Here is an 11,969-nt window from a genome sequence, read left to right on the forward strand (position 1 = left end):
CCTTTTCTACCAATCTCTTGGGCCTCCTGTCCTTCAGGATTAGACCACAAAATCTTCAAGTCTATTAAATATCTCATAGTTGTCCTTGAGGATTATAGTTCTGACCCAGTATATTCATCAGGCATCACAAATCCCAGTGGAAACATTTTTATCCATATTCATTTGTGGTGTACCATTTGATTTAGGTCAGACTATTTTTATTCATTTTGACTTATCCATTCACAAATAACCCAAACAATGTCAAACAACATTGTCATTAAAATTCATTAATTTTTCTGATTATAAAAATATTAGAAAGTGTATACTCTGCATAGACCTGTGTTCAAATTCTGGCCCAGCCATGTATTTTGGGCATGTGGTGTAAAATGAGTATGGATGCAGTTGTTAACTCATAGGATTCTGTGGGGGTTAATTGAGATAATACATACATTCTTCTGCCCACACTGCTCTTTTCAAGAATGCCTACACTCTCAATATTGACTACTGTCTACTTACCTGTGACAGACATTGCCGATGATTGTTCAAAATCACCCTCTTCCTTTGCCACCTCCCACTCCAGAGGCTAAATTTCATAATGTTCATACTTCCAGCTTTTCTAGTGGCCAAGGGCAGTCATGTAATATGGTCTGAAGATAATAATAGAAAATTCACTGGGGGTTGCTTATGGGAAAGTTTTTTTTTTCCTAACTTGATGAAAATGGGACAGATGTAGAAGCTAACCCAGTTCATCTTTTTTTCCCGTTAATGTGATGCCTTGAGATTTGGCAACCTTTCCAAACCTGTGGCCACAAACATGGAAGAAAGGCCAAGGGACTCACAAGATATTAGCCCAGACACACTGACAACTGTGAGGCAGCTACATAGCCTCAGACTTCTTACTATGTGTTAAAGTTGCTGTAAGTTAGATCTTTGTTACTTGCATCTGAAAGCACCCCTAACTATTCTTCATTTGTCTGTTTAGGTGGCATTTTCTCCAAGACGTCCTCCTAGGCTTCAAGATAGATTTAGGGTTCTCTCCTCTGAGTGAAGATAAGCAGGTTGGGCTTACTTCTACCATAATACTCAACTGTTTATTTGTCTCAAAAATTCTTAAAGATATGAGTAGTGTTGACATACATTTGAATCTTACTAAGCACTTACAAAGGAGATGCACTATTATAGTTATCATAAAAACTAATGAATGCTTTTATCAACATATTCTCTAAGAATAAATAAATCAAAAGCAAGAGTTGGGAACATTTCTCTTGCTCCCTTCTACAGCTGTGCTCACCTCCCTTATGACTTAGTGACTAAGGAACTGCTTTTTGAAAGGGAGGTCATAGTTTCCATGAAACCTAGGGTGGAAAGATCCACTATCCCTCCTGACAGTTCTGTTTGGAAACATCTTTGTATTGAGCACCTGAGCTGACTCAAAATTTCTTCATATATTAAATCTTGGCTGGAAGCTTTGATCAAGTATAAGTCTGTGAGTTCATCAGCCACATTTAATTTGCTTTTATTTTTTAATTATATTTTTTCAGGTCCCCAAACTACAATTATTAAATGTTTACTACTGGGTACATCATGTACAAAATAGGTAGAATAGAGGCAGATGGCAATTTGAAAAAATCAAATACACATGCTTAGAATCTTATCATTAATTCTAACTACTAAAGAAGTACAAAATTTGTACAGGTTACTTATTTATAATGACATTTTGATGCTCACCAGAAGGAAAATAAGCTACACATATACTTCAGTAAAAATTGTGCTTATCATTATAGAATTTTCCTAAAATGGATTGGTGAAATGCCTATATACCATCCATTCTTATTACACGTATATTTTATATTAAGGATTGTTTGAATAGAATATTTTGACTCTGTTCTGTGGTTGACATGGATGACAACTATATTTGCAGTTCCTCTAAGAAACATCATAGCATTTGCATTAAGTCCATTTCTCCATAAATGAAGTCCTCCTTATTAGCACACTACCAAGTTCTCTTCAGAGCTGTTTATATGTTTTTTTTTTGTTGTTTTTTTTTTTTTTTTTTTTTTTTTTTTTTTTTTTTTTTTGGCTTTTTTTTTGGTACTGGGGATTGGACTCGGGACCTTGCTCTTATGAGGCAGACAGAACTCTCCTGAGCTAAACCCCAAGTCCATTTATATGTCTGTTGTCTAATCATCTTCAAGTTTCCTGATTTCACTTTTTAAACAGTTTATAGTTTTATGACTTTTAATCTCTTCTAAAGCTCTACAATTTTAAAGCTTTTCTTTGCTTTTTGGCAACTTCTAATTTTTCTCTGGTTTTCACTCCAGCTTCTGCAAATTCTGTTTCCTGCTTGTAGATCCTGAAGGTTAGGTGATGAGACAGTGTTAATAACTGTTGTATCATTGTTGTTGGATCTTGAAATATCATTTCATCCTAGAACTCTCAAACTGTCTTTTTCTTCAACATGGCATTGGTTTCTGATTGCAACACCTTTAACAGATGACACAGGGTTACAGGTCTTTCATTAGAGTCAATGAAAAATATTTTGATGATTATTTCCAATTCACTCCATCCTGTTTCAGTAATTTCATGTGGAGGCTGAGTAACAACTCTTAAAGGATGGCCATAACTTTCACATAATTTTAACTTTTTTTTTCACATTTGTTAGCATATCTTTACTTCTATGTGGTTTTACACATACTGTCCAGTTATGGGTGTGCCCATCTCTCCAAAATATTGAGTGACGTTGGCTTAATGACAGTAACCCCCTTTGTTCCCGCTAGAGTCAGGCTCAAATTGTCCTGTGGAAGAAGTCACCATTGCCAACGAAAGAGACTAGGGTTGGTGGGGTTGCCTGGCCCAGGTGGTGAGTTTCTGGCCAAAAGAGGCCAAGTCAACAGGGTTCCTGGTGCTGAGTAACGGCCAGTTCCTCCTGGCCAGTGACCATACGATAGGCCATTCTGTTGCTTGAGGATGTGGAGCAGAAGCGGGGGCAGTGGCCCATCTTGCTTTTAAAAAGCTCAACTGTGTTCTATCTCAATCCTAATTCTGAATATTTAAATTACTACACTTGCCATTTTTAAAAATTCCTAGTGCAACATCTAGTAAATCTTACATGCATGCATTGTATTGGAGTTCCTGGTATTGGAGAGCTGGAGATTTATTTATTAAACACTTAGTAACTACAGACTAAGAGATCTTACAAAGAGAGAAAGCACAAAATGCCCACTCATTTAAAGGCTTGTTTTGTTCTGGTCTGTTGTAAGCAACATGCAGAGGAGTAAGCAGAGAAAACAGAACAGTAGTGACAGTTCTAAGAGCAATGGTGGGATGCCAAGTGGTCACCGAGCGTAGAATTCACAAAGTCATGCGCTGCTATGGGTGGTGCTTCCTTACCACTCTGCCCTGGAATGAGAAAAAACTACTCAAACAGAATTATTTCACCCGTTTTATAATAACCTATATTTACCTTACATAATCTATTCTGTGATTGCTTGGTGCAAAGCCCATTGCTTTAGAATTGAGACTTTCACTGGTCTCAAGAGCGGGAGGGCAAAACCTTAAGTATTTCTGCAGTTTCTGGATTGGTAAATGTGTCACGCGGTTCATTCTTCAAAAAGCGATACATAAAACACTTAATTCAGTTTAACAACAAAGTTTGGCTTCTAGGCAGTTTCTTGTGTGTGACTTCAACAGGTTTCTTGAGTTGACTGTGGGCATTTGTGAAGGGCTTTGTGTGAGTTAACAATGGCTGCACACAGAAAATGAAGTGTTACCTTGCTATTTATTCTGCTATATCCCTTGGTGCAAACCCCAGCGGAAAACTTTCTTCTCCACGAATTATTCCTAGCAGAATATCCTCCTAGCTCCATGATACTAGAAAGAACTGAAAACATATGAGGAAATAATGCACATGTGGGCTTTCTGTGCTTTATTATCCTGCTGGAGTGGTCCTGCACTCCTTTTTCCAAAGCCAGGGCGCTTTGCTACAATGAAAATCTTTCCTCCTTAGTTTCTGGGCAACAACTGGTTTCAAAGAAAGCCTTGTGTACGAGAGAACAATCCACTTAAGAATGTCATTTGGTGTGTGTGTGTGTGTGTGTGTGTGTGTGTGTGTGTGTGTGTGTTTCAGATTACAAGCTTCAGTCTGACCCTGGTCTGTTGGGAAGTAGGCCTTGGTTTAGTCCTGTCTCATCTCCAGTTTTGACTTGATTGAGAGGGATCATGCGGTTTCTTGCTCAATGTACTTGTCTTGGTGTAAAACTGGGAAGGGGCTAAGTTTGTTTTCAGAATTAGTTGTTTTTTTTTGTCTTTCCCTTTCTCCCTCCTTTGTCCTCTCCATTCTCTCTTCCTCCTCCCTCCCTCCCTTCCTTCCTCTCTCTTTTGCCTCTTTCTCTTTCTAAATTGGGGATTATACTAGGGCCTTGTACATGCCAGACAAGCACTCTAGTGCTGAGCTACGTGCCTGCTTCATTTTGCTTTATTTTTTATTTTAAGACGGGATCTCACTAAGTTGCCCAGGCTAGCCTCAAATTTATGATCCTCCTGCCTCAGCCACCTGAGTAGAGGGGGTTAGAGAGTCATGCAGCGTCATACCAGTGCCTCTATGTTTTAAACTGTAATCTTGCCTCAAAGTTAGCTTTTAATACACAGTAAGCTGTGATTTATTAAACTATTTTTATAAGCATTGACAGTGTAATACTGAATGCATTTACTATGAGTTAGATATTTCCTAAGAAACGCTTATATTTTATTACTTATTTAATTCTCATAATAGCCCTGTCCAATAGCTGAAGCCATCATCCCATTTCAGAGATGACTAAACTGAAGGACAGAGAGCACAGATGACTTGTCTGAGGTAGAAAACCTGAGCGTTAGTTCAAACAGCCTGACTTCAATCTCTAGCTCTTGACTATTCAAATATGTTTATTTAAATTATTGTGCTTCTGATCCCAAGCTATCTTATTTCGAAGGCAATGATTTTAGGCATTGCACAGTGTCTGTATTCCTTGTCATTGTGGGTAAAAAGGGAAATTAATAATAACAAGCATTTGTGTAATCATTAACACAATTACAAAGCACATTCCACATATGATGACAATAATAATCACTGTTTCCATTTATTAAGTGCTTCCAATGTAGTAGGTATCTTTCTTGAAGGTTTCCTCATGTGCACTCATTATTCCATTCAAAAATCATTATTGATATTATTAGTACTGCTAAACAATGAAGGAAACTGAGGCTTGGTGAGGCTAAGGGACTTGTGCAGGGCTGCCCCAAGTGCAAGTGCTGGCTCAGATCCCAGGCTGGCTGGCTCCTCACCCTTTGCCTCACTACTGCCCAGTTTATAGAGGAGGGAAAAGTGTGGGGTGGCAGAGGCTGCGTTCTTCTCTTATGGTTTAAAAGCCTACATGATGTATATTTCAGTACATTGATCCTTAGAGTGGCTTCTGTTGGAATCAAGGTGCTCTGATTGCTGTTTTTTCTTAAACTGAGTTACAGGCAAATATTAATAATGTAAAACCACCCCTTATAGATGAAGAGACTAGAGTTTCAATAACAGGCCCAAGATAATTTTAGTAAATGGCCAAGCTGGGACTTGAACCCAAAGATTCTGACTTCAGATGCCTTACTCAAGCTTGCAACTCAAGCCGGGGACTGCAGAAAGTCCTCCTTTCTCCTGAGCCTCACCACAGGGTCACCCCTATGGCCGGTAACCATTCCATGAGCAAAGTGATGGGTCCCTTTTGTATTTCAGGTTAAAGAAAGGAGAGATATGTGCTGCTCTTCACCTGACTGGACTGCCAGCAGTCTGCAGCTAGCAGAGACCCATCTGGGAAAACTGAACTTCTTGGTGATGGGTGGCAGGGGGCTGTATCTGGCAGGTGGCCCCAGAACTGGAGAAGAAGCAATGTGCTGTCTGTGTTCCTGGATCCTGACTGGGGCTGACACATTTGCAGTTGCTGGCAGTTGTCTTTGGCTCCTGCTTGAGATGAGACAAGGTTGTCTTTGAGAGAGGAGACCACCCATCTATATGGAATTGGGCAACTATGCTACTAGGCAACTATGGGTAAACTAGGTAACTATGCTTTTTGCAGAATGTACTTGCTCAGCCATGACAATTTCTGTAATCAGTCATAAAAGGAGCATGATGGACTCAGAAAGTCCTGCCAGAACTCTTTTTCTCCCCGATCTCCACTGCTCTGCTTTGTATAAATCCTGCTTGCTATATTCCCTGGGAAACTCCAATAGCATTAAGCTTTGTAGATGTGAAAAGAAGTATATAAAGAAGTGCAAATTTCTATTTGGGGCTCTTGAGACTGACAGGAGCCAGGCACTGAGCCACCGGCATTAAAAGCCACTTTTTGCTTCTATCTTTGTGTTAAGAGTGGTCTGTCTGGGGTCCTCACAGTTTCCCACTTTGTCTTAACAGGTGTAGCACTAAAAGCTGCAGAACCAACCAGGATTTTGGGCTATATGTTAAGAGATCTGGGTGTGAATCATCAGAAAGAGGTCAAGGCTACTCTGTGGGGAGGTTCACAACTCCGAGGAAGAGTGCCAGTCTAGCGTTAGGGCCAGGTGCAGCTTTTGATGGTGAGGCTGCCTGTCTCCAAATTGTGCATGCCATGTCCCAGCTAGCCATAAACTTCCTACTTGGGAACCTTCTAAACACCCTATTTTAAAAGCAAGGAAACCACAGTCCTTCAATGAGGAATTCATGCTTTCATGTCAGAAGTCAGTTCCTGGTTTTAGGACTCACAAGACTGTACTCATTGCTGTGTGATGTATTGTCCCTTAGTTCAAATGGATTGCTATTTGAATTTGCTGTTTTGTTAAAATTGTTTTATATAAAACAGTAAGCAATTTAACTCATCCACTATCTTTGGGTACATACCCACACTCTCAGACCTCACCTGTGTTCTGGCCACTGCAGGAGAGCCTACTGGCCTGCTCTGCAGCAATGCTAAGGAACGGGGAGAGTGGAGGTGGGCAGCAGGTACAACTATAACCGTGTGTTCATGGACGGGTTGACCAGTGAATGGGGTGCTGGTCGGGGTGCTGGAGATGTAGCTCAGTGATAGAACACTTGCCTAGAATGTGTCGGGCTCTAGGTTCAATCCCCAATACTGAAAAATGTTAGTGAAATGTGCTTTGAGATTCTAGGAAGGATGTGCAATCAGAAGAGGACACGACTCAGCAGTTAGTTTATTTCTACCACTAAATGAGAACTTCTCACTCTAAGTTCATTAACCTGGTCTGGCTCTGCGTCCCTTTGGCTCACTGTGTGCTTGCTCTACATTGATGAGCCACTCCTTGCTAATCCTAGGGTCTGAGCATCTGGCTGTGGCCACAGCAGTCACTGCCTCATTGCAGGTACAGGTGGGTGAGGGGGAAGTTCCTGCCCAGGGCAGAGGCACTGTGGGGACTGAAAAGTGACCTGGGCTTTGATAGCTCTTGTGTCCCAGGGATAAATGTTATGTAATCAAGAGTGAGCTGGAGAGACAATCAGGACAAAGTGTGGCAAAGACACAAGAGGGATGAATGGTGCTCAGGTGAGGGATGGAAAACTTATTTTGGGGGCGCAGCCAGAGGCATGCATGAACCTGAGACAGAACAGGGGTGGCCTTGAGGAGCAGCATTTCCTAGACACCGGCAGTGATTAGAGAAGGCAGCAGCTGCTGTCTGGAAGACAGAGGAGTCTCCAGGTGGATGTGTGCCCTGTCTTGCCTTTCCCTCGGAGTCCTGGTCCTGCTCATGATAGAGATGGCGAAGCTGTGAGATCAGACAGAAACAATGTCTGTAAGAGGAAGGTCATCAGTAGAAAGTATCTGCACATGGTCACATCTGGCCCAGGGGAGTCAGGAATTATCAGCATCCATTTAGGAAGTAGGTCCAGCCAGGCTCCAGGATGATGTGATCTCTGTTTTCTGAAGGTACAGCTTGATTCCTGCCTCAGCCCTAACTGACATTGAGGCCTATGTCTCACGCATCTTGTTTCTGTAAGCCCCAAATCTCTGCCCCACAGCTCTGAGACTTTGTCTCTCCAATCCTGTTCTGATTTGGATGCCCCTGGATCAGCTGTGGAGAATTCATGATTGCTTCTTGGCTGATTTGATCCTAGACAGCATTTCTGTGCTTTTTATATGGTTGTATAGTGGATTAAAGAGCATAATCCATGGAAGGAGACAATTGTGCTACGACAGTTGGCAGGAGACAACTTCTTCTGCGACAGTTGTGAAAGTTATTCCTAACTCCTCTATTGGAAAGTGTAGTGTGGACTTAGTAACTATCACATGTGAAAGTTGCTGTCTTGTCACAGGCAGAGACCAACTTAGAGATAAGTAGGTTTGATGCAGAGGGGCACTCCCAGTTGGGTTATTTACACTTAAATTTCTCAGTGCTTAACAAGAGAGATGTCTCTTCCCATAAGGGATACCAGAAATAAGGAGTTCCTCCTGAGGGTCTAAATAATGTCACACATGTGGAATGGAAATTTTAAAAAATCATGCAGATATTTCTGCATAGTTGGAAGTTTACTGTAATACGTATGCAAGACCCAGCCTTTCCCTCCCATCAGAGTTCTTCCTGTTCCCTTGCAGAGAAAGGGACTAAATACTATCAAAGGCAGAAACCCTAACTGTGAGGGTGAGCTTTGAGTTATTAAGCCTTGAAGTTGGCCTTCTCTAAGAGTTAATACTGGGAAATTCTAGATGATCAGGATGGGTGTAAAGCAATGTATTAAAGAAGTGGAGAGCAATTCAAAAAGTCTTGCATCCTGGTTGTACCCTGGATCCATTAAATCAGGATCTAGGTGAGATGTGTGCATCAGTAATTTTGTAAAAATTCCCTGGGGTTTGCAGTGTGCAACTGAGGGGATTACAGGTGTAGCAGGATATTGATCTCAGCAGTATGTGGCCAGAGCCCTCAAGCAGGGGATGTCACCTCTAGCCGCAATCTTCCCCAGCTAGAATGCCAAGAAATATGATCATCTGGTGTATGAAATAGGTTGAGAGCACCCGGTGGTTTAAAAATCAATCCTTTCATTTGTAGCAAATGCTGTGGTTCAAATATGTTCCCCCAAGATTTATGTATTGGAAACTTAATCACCAGTGAAGAACTGGGAAGTGGGACCTTTTGAGAGGTGTTGGGGTTATGAAGGCTTCACCCTCATGAATGGATTAGGGCAGCTATAAAAATGGCCTGTGGTTATGGGGTCGTTCATGCCCCTGTACCTGTCACCATGTGGGAACAAGCAACACCTCCCCCAAAGCTGGGTACCTTGATCATGGATTTCCAGCCTCTAGAGTGGCAATAATTAAATTTCTGTTCTTTACAAATTACTCAGTTTCAGGTATTTTGTAATAGAAGCATAAAATGGGCTAAGACAGGAAGTCAGCCCAAGCTGATGTAGTCATGTAGTCAGCCCTTTGGGTCACCCATGTCAGCCTGCAGCTTCTCACGGAGGCCTGCTCCAGTATTATGTGCATTATTTCTCTCCCTCTCACCTCTCTGTCCCTTGATCTGTCTGCTGACTTCTTTACTTGTTGTTAAATTTACTTATTTATATTGTTTTGCCTTCAGTTTCCCAGAGGAGTCCTAGGAAACCATTAAATATTTAATGACTGGGAGACATTAGTAATTCAGAAAGCTGATTCAGCACCATTCCTGCCCTTCTTGATTTACTTACTTGCTTCCTTAATCTGGAATTCTCTTTCCCATGCATTTCCTTATTTCTTGGGATTCATTTACTTGTGCTTTCACTGGAATCCCCTTTCCCACATTTCCCCTTATATTCACTTTTCCTATTCTTTGAGGCCTGTTGCAGATTCTGTCTTCTTTGAACACCCCTGCCATCAGAAATACGATCCCTTGCCTTCTTAAACTGCGGTAGCACATTGTACACAATGTCTTTTTAAATTATATTATTATTATCTTTAATTGAAAGATACAAATTATCTTTGTGATGTACAACATGATGTTTTGACAGATGTACGCAACATGGAACAGCTAAATCAAGCTAATTATCATAAGCTTTATGACAAATACTTAACTCTTCTGGCAGTTGCCTCCCATCTCTTAAAGTGCCTACCTCTGGAAGCAGGTGGGTGTCTGCACGTATGACTTCTTCCTGGTGGTCAATGTCAGCCTATCAAACTCCCATTCTTCTTGTAGCAGATTTAATTTCCAAAACAACAACAACAACAACAACAACAAAGAAAGCAAAAACAATTCCAGTCTCACATGCTCTTTTGGAACCTTTCCACTGAATCATCAAGATGTGGAATTGATGTTCCTATCCCTTGAAACTGGGTGCACCATTTCGAATATGTGAAGGAGGTGAAGCTATGTTAGGTGAGGCAAGGCAACACACCCCACCCTCTCTGCCTTGGGGCATGCACCTCCCTGATCCTGAGCTAATCTGTAAGAAGTCCTGCCATATTGGAGAGCCTGGGAGTATCAGGCGGAATGGAGCTGTAGCCACGAGGTCACACTATTCCTGAAGCCCAGCCTACTATAAGATTCCCTACTATAAGCCTACTATAGGTACATCATGAAAGTCAGGCTTCACTGTGATTCATGAAGACCTAAAGTAACAATGACAAGCAGGTGGATGCTTAACTCCTATCCATGAACAAATCCATATGGTCAGTGATGGTGTGGTAGCTCCACTTCATGAAGTTTTCAGGAATTAGGATTCTTCCAGATTGTCACTCTACTACCTCTAACATATGGCCCTCATCCTGATGGTTTGAGATAATGGCATCTGTTTTCTAGGTAGCTAGAAGGAGAAAGGCAGAAAAAAGAAGGTGATGTGTATATAACACCTAGCTCTTGAGGAAGATTCTTGGAAGCTGTTAGTTAACTTCTGCTTATATCTTGTTGGCTAAAACTCTGAGAAAGGCTGGAAAAAGTAGCTTATACAGTAGGTGGTCAAATGCTCAGTTGATAATTAGGAGTTATAATAATTATGGGTGTTTGAGGATGACCGAGTCTCTGACACAGTGAGGCAATATACTTTCTTTTAACCATTTAAATTAGTTTACAACTTTGTAGCCAAGGAGATATTCACTACACTTGATCTTAGCCAAAAGGCCAAGAAGCGATGAGATATTCACTAATACATCCCTTTTGGGACATATGACCTAAAAAACTCTTCTTTCACCAATCTGTTGCCCCCAAAGTTGAAATGCTGGTGATCTTAAATTAGCAGGAAGCATAGTGGTGTTTGTTTCCCTGTCAGCTTATAACATCTGAGACAAGAAAACAATAACACATAGTCTAAGTCAGGGATGGAAATAGCCTTTGTATCAGAAAACAGGTGAAGTGGACATTTAATAATGCTCAGGAGAGCAGAAACCATATTACTCATCAGCTGCTGCTATAATCCAGTACATATTACAATTCCCAGCATTTAGTAGGTACTCAATTCATTCACCGATCAAACTGAATGAACACGTGAACATCTATCTCTAGTAGATTGGCACAGGCTGTCTGGGAGCTGTGTTGAGGACCCCGAGACTTGGTCTGGGGTGAGCTATGGTCCATTACTAGTATCTGCGGTCAGCTCAGCATGGGGAATGTCAGGTTATTTACCATTGCATGTGATTGATAAAGAAATACCTCAGATGATTCTTTATTGTAATTATTACAATACATAGTACACATTTCACATATATTTATATTTCAATTAACCAACACCTTGTCCTATAAAATTACAATTTTTCCACATAAGAAAACTTCCACAGTAACTTGCACATGGTAGGAATCAATCAGCATTTGTTGAGTCTCAGTTACGTTTTCCAAAAATAGTGCATTACTTTCAGTGGACAATCAATTAACTCTCCAAGTGTCTTTTAATCAAATATTTCTGTGTACGTCTTCATGTGTATTTACATCAGTTAGCATCTTTTAAATCCCCCCAAAGAAGTGTAATTAGAATATCACAACTTGTTGGCACTGTTAAATTGAGAGCATAAATACTAGACAGAGTTCAA

At 40.9% G+C, this 11,969-nt stretch overlaps 1 pseudogene; it reads right to left on the reverse strand.

The window, feature by feature from the left end:
• Window positions 1–2,159: 2,159 nt before the first annotated feature.
• Window positions 2,160–11,520, reverse strand: LOC104870583 (annotated as a pseudogene).
• Window positions 11,521–11,969: the final 449 nt, after the last annotated feature.

The sequence above is a fragment of the Fukomys damarensis genome, unplaced genomic scaffold (assembly GCF_012274545.1).
Source record: "Fukomys damarensis isolate Sample0158 unplaced genomic scaffold, DMR_v1.0_HiC HiC_scaffold_5, whole genome shotgun sequence".
In the NCBI taxonomy this organism is placed as follows: domain Eukaryota; kingdom Metazoa; phylum Chordata; class Mammalia; order Rodentia; family Bathyergidae; genus Fukomys; species Fukomys damarensis.